Consider the following 14,706-nt stretch of genomic DNA (forward strand, 5'->3'; position numbering starts at 1 on the left):
CACCGGAACTGTGTCCGTTTGGTGGATAGGAAACTGAAGCCTAGAAAGGATGTGCAATGCTGAAGTTACTCAGGGCTTGGGAGTAGAACTGAGAGTAGCATCTCAGGTTAGAAGGGATGGTCTGAACCACACATCCTGTCCCCCCAGAGAGAAAGGGGGCTCAAAAAGGAGGCTTCCAGGCTGGCTTGCATATCCTTTCCTGAATGGGAAACCCACCACCCTCAGACAGATCCAACAGGGAAGACTAGTTTCCCGCTGGGGGCTGGGCTCTGCTCCCCCCCCCCCCCCCCCCCCGAGGCCACACGTCTCTGCAGGAGCCTCTACTGCCAGAAAAGAAGAGCACAGGCTCCAAGTCCAGGAGACCTGAATTCAAATCCAGACTCTACAGCTTACTAGCTGTGTCACTGTGGACCGGGTACTTGCCCTCTCTGGTCCTCAGTATTTTCATCTATAAAATGGACGTAATAATAAGAACCACCCCAGAGGATTGATGTAAGATTCAATGAGATAATGCACAGAAATCTCCTGATGCAGCGCCTAGCACATAGTAGGCGCTCAGGTATGAGGAGGCATTTTTTTTTAAAGATCTCCTAACTCAGATTCCAGGGCTGGCCAGGGTCGATGCTCTAGCTGGACTCACATCCACCTGCTGACTTTACAGAATCCCAGCATCCAGCTCCTTTTTTGATAGCTGGGGAAACTTATCTTAGAAGGGGGATGGGTCCTAGGACACTCACACAGAGTCTTCTGGTCCCCACACCCTCAGGTTTTCTCCCTCAGTTTCCCCAGCACACCCAGCCATCCAGTGGGCCCCAGAGTGGGGAAGGCAGGGCAGGAGGGCTCAGAGGTCCTTGTGCCAGCTCCCAGGTATCCTTGGGTGTGGAGTGGGAACCATGCCAGGTGGGAAAGGTGAGGCCTGCTGGGAGCCCCTCCTACATCCCCACCTGAGCTGTTCCCATGCTCCACTAGGACAAAAGCCAGCTGCCCCAGGGAGTCAGAGCAAGCCAAGGCAGACCTGGGGAGGGCGTGGGGCAGACAGAGGGCCTGGGGCCCTGGGGTGCTAGGACAAGCTTCCGCCTTCCGCCCCCCCCCCACCCCCCCCACCCCAGATCCAGGGCCTCCTAGTAAATCCCCAGACAGGGCGAGAAGACATAGTCATGGATTATCAGCAAAAGAGATGGGATCAGGGTGGAGATTTGGGCATCCAGTTACCCAAAGAAAAGGGGACTTTCTGGTGATGAACAAAGAAGAAAAGGGCTTGGATGGGGCCCCATCTTCCACTCCCGGGTTCTCCCTTCCTTTGGGCCCCAAAGTTAGCATACCTGTCCCTCCTGCTGACTCCTTCTCCCAAGCCACCCACCTGTACTCAAAGGAGCAAGCACTTGTGTGGCCCTGGCAATGGGAGAAAGAGCCTTAGGCTAGGAGTCATGAGAACTGAGTTCAAGTCTCAGTTCTTCCATAGGTGACCTGAGACAAGTCTCTGCACCTCTCCAGGCCTCTGGCTCCCCATTTGAATAATACAGAGGTCAAACCAGATGGTCTCTGAGAACAGGTCCAGCGTGGAGTGATTGAGCCCTCTCTGTGGCCAGGCTCTGTGACTGGTGCTGGAGATCCCGAGATGGATGCCATGAAGGAGAGGCCAGAGGCAAGACGGCAGACAGGTGCTAGTGCCATCCTCCAGGGATAAGACCGCATCAGGAGGGTGGAGTAGAGGAGAGGAAGACAAGAGAAACGGTGGTTGACAAAGTGCCAGGGCTTGGTGGCTAATGGGCCCTGGAGCTTTAGGGAAAGAGAGGTGCTGAGGAGGACACCTAGGTTTCTGGCTTGATGCTGCTGATAATACCCAGGGAAGGAACCAGGGATGGGGAGCTGGCTGGGGCAGATGGCACTCGAATCTGGACTCACTGTGTTTGGTTCATCTCAGCGGTAGGGTCCAGCCTGCAGCTGGATACACAGAGGAGAGGTCCGGGCTAGCCCTCACCCCAGCCCTGGGAAAGGGCCCCAGCACACCTTTCCCTGCCCCTCTACTCCAAGCCTGCAGCCTCAACATCAAGGGGTTTTCCTAATCCTCAGGATGGTGACCTGCCACTCGTTGGGCAATGCCCAGCCCCAATGTCCCCTGGGAAGCCTCCTCTGAAACACCTACTCGTCTTTCTGTCCTCTGAGGAAACTCCTGCGCCATCCCTGGTCACCACAGGCAGCACAGTGGATTGCGTTGTCCCTCTTTCTCTCTTATTAGGCTTTGAGCATCTTGATCACTCTTGTATTCCTAGGGCCAAGTGCAAGATCTGGCATATAGATGTCCAGCAAATGCTGGTTGATTGAAGAAATGAATGTCTGTATGAGTGATTGAATGAATGAAAAATATAGACCTTCTATTAGTGAGTGAGGGTCCAGGGCCAGCCTCATTAAGGTGAATGCCACCCCATCCAGCTGATGTGACAACCATCAGAAGTGTATCAGTGCCCTGCCTCAGTTTCCCTGTCTCCCCCAGCTGGGCCCATTGGCCAGCACCCCCAACACTCTCACAGGTCCAGCTCCACCCTAGGGCCTGAGCCCCTCCCAGCCAAGGCAGCAAGGACCTTCTTCCCTATACTCGATGGCTGACATGGGGTGGGTTTTCTCTCTCTGCATACTCCCACCCCTGGCTCCACACCAATCACATGCCCTCCTGGCAATCCTACCAGAGGCCCTAGTTAGGGCCTGGAATTTAATGCCCCTCAAAAGGTCTCAGCCTTGCTGGGTCTCACCCACTATTTGGAAATCCAGAGCTGACTCTCACCTGAATCACTCAGGGACCCAGCCCCACCCAGCCCCACCTCTGGAGGCAGCTTCACAGCCAGGCAGGAAAGCTCTGAAGTTAACCCAACATCTCTTCAAATCCCAGCCCCCGCCACTCCTGACCAGCTCTCGGTGTGACCTTAGGCAGCCAACTGCCCCTCTTGGGCCTCAGTTTCCCCATCTGTAAAATGAGGTTCACAATTCCATTCTTGTAAGAGTTATTGGGAGGACAAAATAAGGTCTATACGAGCATGCCCAGCCTCCAGTAGGAGCTCAGTGTTAATTCCCCACCTGCTCTCCCTTCCATTCACTACCCAAGCAGAACGGTTTCATACAAAGTTCTCTTCCTCTTCCTCTTTCCCTACTCAGTACCAGGCTAGAGTTAGGCATTGGTGGTAATAACAATAATTGCTAAAATTTCAAGTATCTACTATGTGCCAGGCAAAGTGCTGTGCATTTTATATGCACTATCACATGTAATTTTCTCAACAGCCCTATAAAGTATTGCCACCTCCATTTTACAGAGAAAGAAACCAAGGTCTGCAGAGCTGAAGTGACTTACCTAAGGTTGCACAACTAAGATGGACAAGATTTCAAGGTCCAATCCCTTTGTTCTGGTATGCCACGTACAGAGCCCCAGAATAGCCAGCCAGTGTTTGGAGTTAGTTAAGAGGAAACAAACGAACTGTGGTCAGCTAGGGGTGGGGTAGGGGGCCAATGTAAGCCACATAGTTCAGCTGACAAGCTAAGAACTGAGACTCACAAAATGTTTTTACATCTCTTTCTCATCGAAATCCTCACAACGGTTCCAAGAGGAAGGAAGGTATCATTATCTCTATTATGCAAAACAGGAAACTGAGGCTCAAAGATTTCCCTAGACCGTGCAGTGAGGAGGAAGAGGAGAAGGAGTTATGACCACCGCTGGAACACTGGCTATGTGGCAGACATTATACTAAGGGGTTTTGGTGCATCATCTCTTTTATTACTCATAACAGTTTCATGAGATAGATTCTCTTCTTGTCCCCATTTTTGTAAACAGGAAAACTGACCTGGTAAAGGCCATGGGCTAGTAGGTGGTAGAGCTGGAATCTGAGCCCTGGTCTGTTTCATGTCAACATCTACAAGCTTAACTTCTTGCTACACTCCATCCCTGGCTCTCTTGGATCCCAAACCCTGAATCTTGAAAACAAACACCCAAATTCTGGCAGAGGCAGGTCAAGAAGGCAGATAAACAAGCAGGACATTGGCAAGAAGAGAGTCTCCAGGCTCATCTGGAGAGTTTCCTTTGCAGGGTCTCCTGACCTACAGACCTCACCACTAGGCAGTTGACACCATCTGATTGGCACAGAATGGCCTAGTGGTCATGCCACTGGCATCCTCCCCCGCCTGCCCCCACCAGCAGCGTAATCTGCAGAGCATGAGACATGGGCTCCTGGGATCTGGGGGCCCAGCTGCCTCTGACAGAGGAGGAGAAGCCAGGGAAAGAACCACTGTCTTGCTAAGGGACAATAGTTGCTCTAGAGGTTGCTGGGGCTGTAAAATGTCAGTCCCCGCGTCCCCCTCCTCCTCTACCACAGTTGAAGGAGGAGGAACTGTTTCCATGGCCCTCCTCTGGTATGTGAAATACCCTCCTAACTCTGCTCAGAACCTTCAGTAGCTCCCACTGCCCCCCGACCTGAGCCTGACCTTCAAATCTCCTCATCCACTGAGCAGCAGGATGTCATAGAAAGAGCCCTGGAATGCCGGCCCAGAAGATCTTTTAGTAACACAACCCTTTGAACTCACTGTGTGACCTTGAACAAGTCACTCTCCCTCTTGGACCTCAGTTTCCCTACTTGTTAAATAAGTCTGTTGAATTAGGTGTGCCGGCAGTAGGGAGCAGGGTTTTGGAGTCAGGCAGATCTGGATTTGGAGCCCAGCTTCAATAGTCTAACTGTATGACTTGGAGCCAGTCATATGTCATCTCTGAGTCTCAGTTTCCTCATCTGAAAATAAGGGTAATAATAATATCTATTTCCTGGGACCATTGTGGGGATAAGACTACCACTCAGCTCAATTCCTGGCATCCAGGAGGCACTTGGAAAATGATTATTACTGCTGGAATTATCATAATTAATAATTATATAATTAATCCAATTCTGTCAGTGTGGTCCTAGAGGTGAAAACACTTGTACTAGACACCGAAAGAGAATGGTTGCAGACAAATGCTAGCCTAGTGCACCAGGAATGCAGTTGGCTCCATATATCAAGTCCCAAACATGGAAGCCTAAATGCAAGAAAATGAGGGGGAATTCTTCTCAAATGACAAGTCCAGAGGTCAGCAGCCCAGGCCTCTGCGGCTGCTCAACAATGCCATCAGGAGACCAGGCTCTCTCCATCTTTCTGCTCGATCACCCTCAGAATGTGCGGCATACTCGAGCCATTGTTTCAGGCAGGAAAAGGATAGGAAGCAAAGAGGCAGCCTCAGCAGAGTTCCACTACATCTCTTTCACCAGCACTGTGTCACGTGACCTCGCTTGGCTACAAAGCAGATTGGGAGATTGAGTTTGGGATTAAGCAGAAAAGAACAGGGAACTGGAAATGGAGATTGGGCCAGCCGACCTCCATTGTCTGCCAGACACCGCAGAGTCTCTTTGTGGTGTGGGCTGTGGTTTTGATGTGTGGCTTCTCGGGAGAATCCAGGAACAAGTATATGCTACAGACTCCAGAGGTGAGCAGACTTTCCTTGTCCCAGGATAGGGTCTGAGAATTTCAAGACCACAACGGGTCAGAGCTGGGAGCTCCCTACTGGAAGGTCCAATCCAGTCCCTCAGGTGACAGACTCAGAGTGAGGCAGAGACTTGCCCAAACAGGCCAGGATCTTTCCTCTGTGTCCCATGGCCTCTTGTAAAATGACCAACCTTGGAACAAGTCACATAGGAAAGAGTTGTGCCCCAACGCAAGGACATCTCCTCCTTTGAAAACATGCACCCAGTGAACTGAAAATTTAGGGGGCAAGAATTCGCATTTCCAAACAGCTCTTCAGTGCTCAGGCAAGCACCTTCAAAGTCTGCTTTCTCGAGCCTCTCAGATAGAACTGGACTGACTCATCACTCGTGGAATGTGTGTTCCTGCTTTAGGGCCTGATTAATAACTCACCGTCATTCAGCCACATACAGTTTAGAAAAACATTTTCCCTTACATCATCTTCTCTTTTGATCCATACAGCAATCTTTTAACGTAGGTGTTTTTAACCCCTGAATAAATTAGGATTACTTCCATTACAAATGACAGACAACCAATTCCAACTGATTTTGGCAAAAGAAGGCGAAGTGTTGGCTGCCAAGCTGAAAACTGGGAACAGGTATGGCAGCATCCAGGTGTCAAGTTCTCTCTCTCTCTGATGTTTCTTCCTCTTGCTGGCTTCACTCTGAGGCAGGTGGAGGGGCAGCTCCAGGCTTACAGCGTCCTGGTGCCCCAATCCCATAGGAAAAGAGCATGCCTCTCTCCTGGACACTTCTGATTGCTCTGGCTTAGCTCGTGTGCCCATTCCTGAACCAAATGCTGTGACCAGGAGGATGGAATGTCCTGATTCTGACTGACCAGTCCCAGACCATGTGCCCAGGTGAACTGAGAATGGGAGAGGAATGTTCCCCTAAAGAAAACTGGGTGCTGTTTTCAAAAGAAGATGGAAGGGACGCAGGGCAGGCAGAAACAATTGATATCACCCAGCGCTGCGTTTCTCCATTTGGCAGACAGGGAAGCCACGGCTCAGAGAGGTGAAGTGGCTGTTGCCTCAAGCCTTGGGGCTGGTGGGAAGAGATGCTCTCTTGCCTCTGGCTGTGCTCCTGGATGGAGAGAAGAGGGATGAGAGGGCTCCTGACTGTCTGGAGCCTCACAGGCATCCAGAGCCTCCCCAAGAAGGAAGAAGAAGGGTCTGGAAGGATGCTTGAATCCGAAACTGCTGCCCCCCTGTGCTTCCTGGTATTTGCCTGAGCAGGAAAGGATGCTCGTGTCTGTCGAACAACCAAGACACATGCCAGATACTGCTGGGCACTTCACAGACAGTCTCTGCAACCATGTTTCTCGGAGGTGGAAGCTGAGGCTCAGAGTGGTGAAGCTGCTTGTCCAAGTCAAGCAGTCTTAGAGTGGCAGGGCTGGGATTCAATCCAGGTCTGGAATGACTCCAAACCCTGTGCTATTTTTTTTGAATGGTTTCTCAATGGGGCGCTATTGACATTTTGTGTGGGATTACCCCACACAGAGCAGGAAGTTTAGCTGACTAATAGTAAGCTCAATCCTGGCAACAACCCAAAATTGCCCCATGCACTTCCCAGCTACCCACTGCAGGAGGCTACCTCTGCCCCTGGATGAGAACCACAACACCACGCTGATCAAGTCTGATTCCTTTCTGTGGGTCCAGGGCCTGACATAGAGAAAGCACTTAGCAAATGTTTGACAAATGAATGAATGAGTGAAATACTCTAGAGTCAAACAGGACTAGACGCAAATCCCAGCTCTACTTATTACTCACTGGATGGCATTGAGCAAGTTATTTAACCCTCTGTGCCTCAGTTTCCTTATCTGTAAAATGGGACAATACTGGTACAATCCTCCTAGGGTTGGTACTGAGGACATTGACTGATGCTTAATAAACACTGTATCAGTGTTGCTTAAATAAATGAGCCAATAAATGAATGACTATCGTTTATACACACACACATACATAATCAGGAGTTTACAGTTTACTAACACTTTCATGTTTCTTTTCTCATTTGACCATCTCCATTACCCTGTAAGAGAACCTCACGCCCATTTTACAGATGAGGAAACTGAGGCTCAGAGAGGTGAAGTGACTTGGCTAGGGTCTTCTGGTTATTCAACTGCAGCTCCAGAATTTCAGACTCTGCCTTCTCTGCATTTTCCATCCCCTGCAAATAAACATTTTTAAGCCAAGAATTAATGAAGGAAGGATCTGCAGGGATTCTGACCTCTCACAACCTGGTAAGGGAGGGACTGCCCTGATCCCACAGCTGGTAAAGAACCAATCTCCCCTCCATCCAACCCAGGGCTCTCTCCTGGAGCCACCCAGTGCTATGTGGGACGTATGTGTCAGTCACCAAGGGACTGGGGAAGGAGGAGGCGCAGCCATGCAGCCAGGACCACAGAACCACAAGAATTAACTGAGTGGTGAATGAGGACTGGTCAGCTGCCTGCCCACAGCTTCCCACTCTCTGAGAAGAGGAGTGCTGGCTCTGTGGGCACCCCAGAACTGCCAAACCTGAATCCCTGCCCGAGGTCACCCTCAGGATAGGAACTGGGTGTCTCCTTGGGGCATGCAGCACCCAACACACAGGAGTGACCTCACTGCTCTGTGATTCCTTTCAATTCCACCCCACCCATCCTGCAAATACTTGTGAGATGGCATCTTGGCCAACCTCCAGACAGGCTGCTGGAGACCTCTGCTCTCAAGGAGCTCTCAGACCATGCGGTGAGCCTCAGAGGAAAAGAACACAAAGGATGGAGAAGGAGTGCTGGGAACCTCCTTGCAAGCTCCCACCTGCCCAGATCCTTAGGAGGATCCCAATTCCCAAATGCTGAAGGCCCACAGGCCAGCGCCTGTCCCTGCTGCCTAGCTGAGCCTACAGGTTCCATGACCAGGCTTTGAGTAACATGTTCATCTCTGGGCTGCCCACTCCCTTAGCTTCTCACCTTTTCTCCGACCCTTCAATCCACCTTGTCTCTCCCAGCCCAACCTCCTCTGACCCTCACTCTCAGTCCCAGTATAACCCGCACCTCTGCTCTTGTTCCTCACTCCCTCTCACCTCCTTTGCTCATCCAAGCCCTTTAGAAGTTCCCTCGCTCTCTTGGCATAAAGGAAAACATATGGACTTTAGAGACATACTGACCTGGGCTTACATCACACTAGCTGTGTCACCTTTACCATGTTGCTTAAATTCCTTGGGCCACAGTTTCTCCATTATATAATGGAGGGATTTCGTGAGTGTTTAATAGACTGATGGATGTGAAAATACTTAGCATATAGTAGGTACTCAATAAATACTACATTTCCTTTTCCTCAAAGGCTGCCTTCCAAGAATTGGGCTAAGAGACTACAAGAGGAAACCTCTGACCTTTGCTCACCTCTTTCATTCTCCTTAAAAGATCTTCATTCCAGGGGTTTGCCCAAACAGAACTCCTTCGCTGCAGGATTTAAGATTCTATGGGTTTACATATACACAATGGAGTATTATTCAGCCATAAAAAAAGAAGGAAATCCTGCCATTTGTGACAACATTGGGCATTATATATTATACATCGTATGATATATATACATATATATTATAATGCCCAACTGAGAGCATTACACTAAGTGAAATGTCAGACACAGAAGGACAAATACTATATGATCTCACTTATATGTGGAATCTAAAAACACTGAACACATAGAAAGGGTAGATTGGTGGTTGCCAGGGGCTGGGGGTTAAAGAAAATGGGTGATGGTGGTCAAAGTGGACAAACTTCCAACTCTGAGATGAGAAAGTTCTGAGGATCAAATATACAGCACGGGGACTATTGTTAATAGTACCATATCGTATACTTGAAAGTTGCTAAGAGAGTAGATCTTAAATGTTCTCAACACACACATAAAAGGTAACTGTGAGGTAATGGATGTGTTACCTAACGTTGTGGTAATCATTTTGCAATATATATGTGTATCAAATCATCACATTGTACACCTTAAACTTACACACTGTAACATGTCAAATACATTTTAATAAATTTGGGGAATAAAAAAGATTCTGTGGGATATTGATTCTCACCTGGAGCATGCTCTAGCTTGGGAGGCATCTAAGAATCTCCTTTAGGTATTTTTTCGAATTACTCTCCCCTTCCACACACACACACACACACACACACACACATGTGAGCACATGCAAATGAGCAAATGAGATTCTAATATTCCCTTCTTCCCATCACAAGATGCGAATCACAGCCATACTGAACCTCCATACCAGTGGAAGTGTAGAGTGGTAAAAAGACGGAGAAACACTGAAACAGATCATTTGTTTGCCAAACCATCTCCGACTCAAAGATCTGTTTAGATCTCAGCCTTGGACATCTCCCCTCAGCAGGTCTCTCCTTGTTGGTATCTCACTCCATCTTCCTTCCCTGGCAGCATAATTTGGATTATGCTGGATCTGGGCTCCTCCTTACCCCTGTCTTCTTGGAGTCTTATAGCTTTCTTACTCCAGAGCAACTCAACCTAATTAACTCAACTCAACCCACCTCAATCTTCCTAAATTCAACTCAAGTCAACCCAGCTTATTTCCACTCAACCTACTCAAATCCAACCTAACTCAATTCAATCAAACTCAACTCCACTTCATTCAACCCAACCCAACCTTTCTCAACACAACCCAACTCAGCTTAACTCTACTAAATTCAAGTCAAATCAGTTCAACTCAGCTCCACTCCCAAATCCAACTCCAGTCAATCCAACAAAACTAAATTTTATTCAACCCAACCCACCCCAACATGACATAACACAACTCCACTCCACCCCAACCAAACCAACTACGTTCAACATATTTCAACTCAACTAAACCCATCCTTGCCCAGCTCAGTTCTTCTCCTTTTGTATCTCCTCCTTCCATCCAACACTAAGTACCTGGAACCCTCCCCCCACTGCCAGATTCCCTATCATTCCCTAAATAGTGAGACACAGAGTTAATGCCTGAGCTAAAGAAAGATGGGGAAATTTTTCTTTGAACTTTCCACCTCCTTGCTTTTCTGCCAACCCTAACCACATCCCCCTAAAGGTAATAACCTTCATTCATCTCTCACTCCTCACCATTTACCCCTACCCTTTAACAAAACCCCAAGGCCAGGAAGCCTGTGCGGCCTCTCATCTCTGCACACACTACCCCCAGGGAGGTGAGGTCTGGAGGACATTTAGGTTGTGGAGCAGGAGGGTCCCAGTCCCAGAGGAAATTTGATGAGCAGAAGAAGGATCACCAGACCCAGGCACCTTGCAGGCAAAAGCAGGATCTAGCTTGACCCCCAGAGAGCAGAAGGCTCAGTTGCTGGCTTTTCTGCCCCATCCAACTAGTCTCATTCTACTGTATTCTGGTCCCGCCCTCCTTTTCCTGCCTTTATCGCTCAGTCTGGGTCTCATCTCTCTGTTTCTCTCTTTCTCTCTCCCTGGCAGTCTGTTATCTCTTCCTCTGTCTGTGGTGGCCCTGTCTCTTCATCTCTGTCTTGGATGCTCTCTTCCTCTTTCAGTATCTCTGAGTTGCTATCTCCCTCCTGCTGACTCTGTCCCTCTCCATCTCTGTCTCTATTTCTGGCACAATCTGCTTCATGTTCCAACCTCTGGCTGGGGAGTTATCTCTGCTGAACAGAGATGCCTCCATCGCTTCATCCCTTCCACCTCTTCCCTCCCAGGAGAACAACAGTCACCGCCTGAGAACCACCCTGAGGCTGATAAACCAGGCCTGAGGCCTCCTGAGCCCGGGAGTTAAAAATGTTTCGCCCATCAGGAAATCGGAACGATACACACCAGAGCTGGGAGGGAATTTAGGCCAATTTTCTCATTTTATGGATGGGGAAACTGAGCCCCACAGACTGTAGGGAGCTTGCCCAAGGTCAGAGTTCGTGCAGTGAGGAGGAGGCCTTCCTGAGCTGAAGACTCCAGACTCTGAACCTGGAGCAGGAAGGTCTGGGTGTCTGGGAGGTGGCTGGAAGAGCAGTAGCACCTGCCTCCAGAAGCCAAGTCCATTACCAAGAGAAATACCTGCCTGGCCCCAGCATCTCAGAGCAGGGCCTCCCTGTCTCCGTCTGTCTGCTCTCTCACAGTAAAATGTATTCTCTGTGGGGCAGGGAGGGGGGGAGACAAGAAGCACTCTGGGTACCCCTCTGGTGAGGGTTATTCACCACTGACCCTGACCCTTCCCACCTCTTGAGGTCAGGACCCAACATGTCATGGAAGCACAATTCTGAGAGCACAAGAGGGAAGCCCTTGCAGGCCCAGGGGACAGGAGAAAGCCAGGGTTTGGCCTCCTGCAATAGAGCCGCCTGCCTGTGTGGGACAGGGCTGGCATTTTAGCCAGACTGAATCCAGAATCCAGCCATGGAGCCCTTGGCTGCAGGCTCCCTGCCCAGCCAGGCACGGCCCCCAAGACTGTCCTGGTCTTGGTCAGGGTGAGCCTTCGGCCAAGGGCCAGGACTGCATTCCTTCTTTCTCTACCCACCACCAGCCTCCTGGTCAGTCTGGGCTGGGCCAGGGCCAGGCCCTTCTCCAGCCCAGAGTGAGGCCCCAGCTGTCTCCTCCTAAGCCCGTGACTTATTGCCCATCAAACTGGCTAACTGCTCTGGAGATGCCTCCCTCAGCAGCCCAGAGTTCCTGGGCAGGCGCCAGCCTGGGCCTTCCTCAGAACTCTAGGATGTCTGAAAATAGAAAGGAGAAGAGAAGGCTGTGGTCTGTGTGGTGGACAGAGGAGAAGCTGGGAGGGGGTGGGGTGGGGGAGGAACTAGTTTCTAGGCCCATGGACAGATGCCCGAGACCAGTCCTGTCCTGATCTCCAGTACCGCCCACCCCTTCTCCAGCCCCTGCTTCCTGCCTCTCTGGAGAAGGGCCTCAAGTTATTGGGCCCAAATCTCCATGTAACAGATCAGGAGACAACGGCCCAGATAGGGAAGGAATTTGCCCAAGAACACACAGTAGAGAAGCTGCTGGAATCCAGGGCTTCTGGCCCTTGACCTGGGTCCTTCCCCAGCAGGCTCTCTGGTTGTAGTTCTTTCGGGGCCCTGAGCCTGCCCCATCTGCCCGAGAGGCCAGATTCAAGCAGTTCACTCCTTGCATGAATTGTCCCCACCCTGGAATGGATCTGTTCCTTAGAACCCACAGCTCGGCCTGAAGCCCAGCTCCTTCCCAGAGGCCTTGGGAAGGCAGAGCCCTCCTGCTCCTCCTCTGCTGACCTCCACCTGAGCTGGCCCTTCCTTCCCCTTTCCCCAGCACCCCTCTCCCGACCCCGCCCTGGGCCCAGCAGAGCTGGAGGCAGACAGGGAGAGGGGATCTGAGCCCCTGCTTCCACCCCCTCTCCAGCCCCGCCTGGACCTCCAGACGGGCCAGGTCCCCATGGCTGTGGCAGACCTTGCAGGGCTGGAGCTCATTCACACCCATCCCACAAGCATCTTCATTCTTGGAAGGTCTTTGGACACATCAAACTGAAATCTGCTCCCCTGGCTTCCCCGCTGGCCCTGCTGCTGCCTCCAGGGCCGCACACAAAGGTCACTTCGTCTGCCCCATGACCCCTCTGAGATGGGCTGACTGCAAGCACGCTTCCTGGCAGCATGATTGCTTCAAGCGGCTATGCGTGCAAGTTCCTCCAATGGGCGCCAGTCCCACCTCAGCCCTCGCTTGCTGTGTGACCTGTGTAACTCTACCCTTCCTCTGGCAGATCTTCATCTGTATCCTTTCCCAATAATAAACCATAACGGGGAGTATAAGAGCTTTCAGTGAGTTTTGTGAGTCTTTCCAGTGAATTATCAAACCTGAAGGCAGTTTGGGGCACCTCCGGAACTTGCAGGTGGTGTCAGAAGCAAGGGCGGTCTCGTGTGCAGGCTGTGCCCTCTAACCTTGTAGTTGACCTCAACTTATAGCAGCTTCATCCATGATCCTTCATTTTATCTTCACAATAACCCTCTGAAGTAGGTACTATTACCATCCATCCTGTTTTAGAGATTGGGAAACTGAGTTAAATAACCTGACTGGGGTCGCACATTTGGCAAATGACAAGAGAAATTTGAAACCAGGTGTGCAGGCACTAGCGTCGGTGCCTGTAACCACTGTGCTAGGCTGCCCTCCCAACCAGGAGAGGTAGGGAGGTGACCAAGAGAGGTGGAGCTAGGGGGTTTGCAGGGACAGTCCCCAAGGGGTTCCCAGGTAAAAGGCTGAGCTTTGTCCTGGGGTCAATGGGGAGCCATTGATGGTTTTAAGCAGGGAGTGATGTGAGTAGCTGTGGGTTGTAGCAAGATCCCTCTGGATGCAGGACAGAGAGTGGATTGCAAATGGGCCCGAGAGGGGAAAAGACCAAATTTGTGAGGCTACTGCAGCAGACCACATGAGGATAGTGGGATCTGGACCTGAGCCGTGGTCTTGGGGATGGAGAGCAATGAACAAGTTCCAGTACCTAAAAGGGAGATTTGACAGGACCTGGGGACAGACTGGATTTAGGACATAATGGAGTAGGAGGAGCTGAGAGTGTTAGACAATTAGGGTGCTAAGTCCTTGGGACAGGGGAAGACAGAGCAAGAATAGACTCGGGGTGGGTTATACCACCATTAATGGTCCCAGAGTCTCAAAGTGGTCAGTATCTCAGATCAGGGCCGCCCTTACCCAAGGGCGCAAGGTCCCTCTTCTGGACCAGGAGAGTGCAGTCAGCTCCAGAGCCAGGAAGTGGCACCCTCACTACTTCAGCCTTGCCACCAGGTGGCAGCATAGGCCGCCTTTTTCCAGGAAGGTTGGCTGGCCGAGGAAAAAGGGCAACAGCTGGGGATGCAGACTCACGGGGAGACCTCAGAAAGCGAGCCGGGGTCTCACACAGGGGCCTGAGAATGCAAGTACCTTCAGGTACCCCATCAAAAGAGCCCCGATGTAGGATGCAGGAGTCTTGGGCCCCAGATACTGCCTGAGACCCAGAGCCTGAGCCTCTCTTGGAGACTCAGGTTTCTCCCCTATAGAGAGTGCAGGCCCTGCCAGGGGGCCAGAAGCTGGCAGGGGGACTTTTAACCCCTTTTCTGGCTTTCCACCCCTAATAGCTGTGGCTTTCAAACATTTTTGTAGAGGAAACATGTTTTTTACAAACAAAATCCTAAGTGCCCCCCCTACCCCCATGAATGAAACAAAGATCAGATTTACATGGATCTGCTCTAGCTGGCGTG

The 14,706-nt window shown here is 50.8% G+C and overlaps 1 long non-coding RNA gene across 1 annotated transcript; it reads right to left on the bottom strand.

The window, feature by feature from the left end:
- Nucleotides 1-1,122: 1,122 nt before the first annotated feature.
- LOC139046460 (uncharacterized) lies at nucleotides 1,123-8,972 on the bottom strand. The gene is made up of 3 exons (XR_011506557.1): nucleotides 3,344-8,972; nucleotides 2,147-2,269; nucleotides 1,123-1,675 (listed from the first exon to the last, which is right to left on the bottom strand). It is a non-coding gene; the product is annotated as an uncharacterized lncRNA (long non-coding RNA).
- Nucleotides 8,973-14,706: the final 5,734 nt, after the last annotated feature.

This window comes from Equus asinus, chromosome 10 (genome assembly GCF_041296235.1).
Source record: "Equus asinus isolate D_3611 breed Donkey chromosome 10, EquAss-T2T_v2, whole genome shotgun sequence".
Classification (NCBI taxonomy): domain Eukaryota; kingdom Metazoa; phylum Chordata; class Mammalia; order Perissodactyla; family Equidae; genus Equus; species Equus asinus.